Source organism: Heterodontus francisci, unplaced genomic scaffold (genome assembly GCF_036365525.1).
Source record: "Heterodontus francisci isolate sHetFra1 unplaced genomic scaffold, sHetFra1.hap1 HAP1_SCAFFOLD_83, whole genome shotgun sequence".
NCBI lineage: Eukaryota > Metazoa > Chordata > Chondrichthyes > Heterodontiformes > Heterodontidae > Heterodontus > Heterodontus francisci.
Window position 1 is genome coordinate 4,245,155 of NW_027141917.1, and position 4,166 is coordinate 4,249,320.

The following is a 4,166-nucleotide window of genomic DNA, read 5'->3' on the forward strand; positions in this document are numbered from 1 at the left end:
GACCAAGTAACAAAGAGATACACTGACACCCAGTAACAAAGACATACACTGGCACCCAGTAACACCGACACACAAGGACACCAATTAACAAAGACACACACTTACACCAAGTAACACAGACACACACAGACACCCATTAACACAAACAAACACACTGACATCAAGTAACACAGACATACACTGACACCAAGTAACAAAGACATACACTTAGACCAAGTATTTTGACATACACTGACACCAAGTAACAAATACATACACTGATACCCAGTAACACAGACACACACTTACACCAAGTAACAAAGGCATACACTGACACCAAGTCACAAAGACACACACTGACACCCAGTAACAAAGACATACACTGACACCAAGTCACAAAGACATACACTGATACCCAGTAACACAGACACACACTTACACCAAGTAACACAAACATACCCTGACGCCCAGTAACACAGACACACACTTACACCAAGTAACAAAGACATATACTGACACCCAGTAACAAAGACATGCACTGACACCCAGTAACACAGACACACAAGGACACCAAGTAACAAACACACAGACGTACACCAAGTAACACAGACGCACACTGACGCCCAGTAACACAGACACACGCTTACACCAAGTTACACAGACATACACTGACACCAAGTAACAAAGACATACACTGATACCCAGTAAAAAGACATACACTGACACCAAGTCACAAAGACATACACTGATACCAAGTCACAAAGACATACACTGATGCCCAGTAACACAGACACACACTGACACCAAGTAACAAAGACATGCAATGACACCAAGTAACAAAGACATGCACTTACACCAAGTAACAAAGACACACACTGACACCAAGTAACACAGACAAACACTGACACCAAGTAACAAAGACATACACTTACATCAAGTAACAAAGACAGGCAATTACACCAAGTAACAAAGACATACACTGACACCAAGTCACAAAGACACACACTGACACCCAGTAACAAAGACATACACTGACGCCAAGTCACAAAGACATACACTGATACCCAGTAACACAGACACACACTCACACCAAGTATCACAGACATACACTGACACCAAGTAACAAAGACATGCACTGATACCCAGTAACACAGACACACACTTACACCAAGTAACAAAGAGATACAATGACACCCATTAACAAAGACATACACTGGCACCCAGTAACACAGACACACACGGAGACCAAGTAACACAGACACACACTGACACCCAGTAACACAAACAAACACACTGACACCAAGTAACACAGACATACACTGACACCAATTAACAAAGATATACACTTACACCAATTATTATGACATACACTGACACCAAGTAACAAAGACATACACTGATACCCAGGAACACAGACACACACTTACACCAAGTAACAAAGACATACACTGACACCAAGTCACAAAGACACACACTGACACCAAGTCACAAAGACATACACTGATACCCAGTAACACAGACACACACTTACACCATGTAACACAGACATACACTGACACCCAGTAACACAGACACACACTTGCACCAAGTAACAAAGACATACTCTGACACCCAGTAACACAGACAAACACGGACACCAAGTAACAAAGACACAGACTTACACCAAGTAACAGACACACACTGACACACAGTAACACAGACACACACTTACACCAAGTAACAAAGACATACTCTGACACCCAGTAACAAAGACATACACTGGCAACCAGTAACACAGACACACACGGACACCAAGTAACAAAGACACAGACTTACACCAAGTAACACAGACACACACTGACACCCAGTAACTGAGTCACACACTTACACCTCGTAACACAGACATACACTGACACCAAGTAACAAAGACATGCACTGATACCCAGTAAAAAAGACATACACTGACACCAAGTCACAAAGGCATACACTGATACCAAGTCACAAAGACGTACACTGATGCCCAGTAACACAGACAGACACTGACACCAAGTAACACAGACATACACTTACACGAAGTAACAAAGACACACACTTACACCAAGTAACAAAGACATACACAGACACCAAGTAACAAAGACATACACTTACACCAAGTAACAAAGACAGACAATTACACCAAGTAACAAAGACATACACTTACACCTAGTATTTTGACATACACTGACACTAAGTAACAAAGACATACACTGATACCCAGTAACACAGACACACAATTACACCAAGTAACAAAGACATACACTGACACCAAGTCACAAAGACACACACTGACACCCAGTAACAAAGACATACACTGACACCAAGTCACAAAGACATGCACTGATACCCAGTAACACAGACACACACCTACACCAAGTAACACAGACATACACTGACACACAGTAACACAGACACACACTTACACCAAGTAACAAAGACATACACTGACACCCAGTAACAAAGACATACACTGACACCCAGTAACACAGACACACACGGACACCAAGTAACAAAGACACAGACTTACACCAAGTAACACAGATACACACTGACAGCCAGTAACACAGATACACACTTACACCAAGTAATACAGACAAACACTGACACCAATTAACAAAGACACACACTTACACCAAGTAACAAAGACATACACTGACACCCAGTAACAAAGACATACACTGATACCCAGTAACACAGGCACACACTGGGGGTGGGGGTTTGGGGGTTCACATTGGCGCAGTGGTTAGCACCGCAGCCTCACAGCTCCAGGGACCAGGGTTCGATTCTGGGAACTGCCTGTGCGTAGTTTGCAAGTTCACCCTGCGTCTGCATGGGTTTCCTCCGGGTGCTCCGGTTTCCTCCCACATGCCAATGTCTTGCAGGTTTATAGGTTAATTGGCCATCATAAATTGCCCCTCGTATAGGTAGGTGCTAGGGAAATATGTAGGGACAGGTGGGGATGTGATAGGAATACGGGATTACTGTAGGATTAGTATAAATGTGTGGTTGATGGTCGGCACAGACTCAGTGGACCGAAGGGCCTGTTAAAGTGCTGCATCTCGAAACTAAACTAAATACTGACACCTCGTGTCACAGATACACACTGACACCCAGTAACACAGGGAAACACTGATAAACAGTAACAAAGACATACACTGACACCAAGTAACACAGACACACACTGAAACCCAGTAACAAAGACATACACTGACACCAAGTCACAAAGACATACACTGATACCATGTCACAAAGACATACACTGATACCCAGTAACACAGGCACACACTGACACCAAGTAACAAAGACATACACTTACACCAAGTAACAAAGAAAGACAATTACACCAAGTAACAAAGACATACACTTACACCAAGTATTTTCACATACACTGACACCAAGTAACAAAGACATACACTGACACCCAGTAACACAGACACACACTTACACCTAGTAACAAAGACATACACTGACACCAAGTCACAAAGCCACACACTGACACCCAGTAACAAAGAAATACACTGACACCAAGTCACAAAGACATACACTGATACACAGTAAAACAGACACACCCATACACCAAGTAACACAGACACACACTGACACCAAGTAACAAATACATACAATGACACCAAGTAACAAAGACATACACTTACACCAAGTAACAAAGACAGACAATTACACCAAGTAACAAAGACATCCACTTACACCAAATATTTTGACATACACTGACACCAAGTAACAAAGACATACACTGACACCAAGTCAAAAAGACATACACTGATACCCAGTAACACAGACACACACATACACCAAGTAACACAGACAAACACTGACAACAAGTAACAAGGACATACACTTGCACCAAGTAACACAGACATCCACTGACACTAAGTAACAAAGACATACAATTACACCAAGTAACAAAGACACACACTTACACCAAGTAACACAGATCTCCACTGACACCAAGTAACAAAGACATGCACTGACACCCAGTAACACAGACACACACGGACACCAAGTAACAAAGATACACACTTACACCAAGTAACACAGACACACACTGACACCCAGTAACACAGATACACACTTACACCAAGTAATACAGACATACACTGACACCAAGTAACAAAGACATACACTGATACCCAGTAACACAGGCACACACTGGG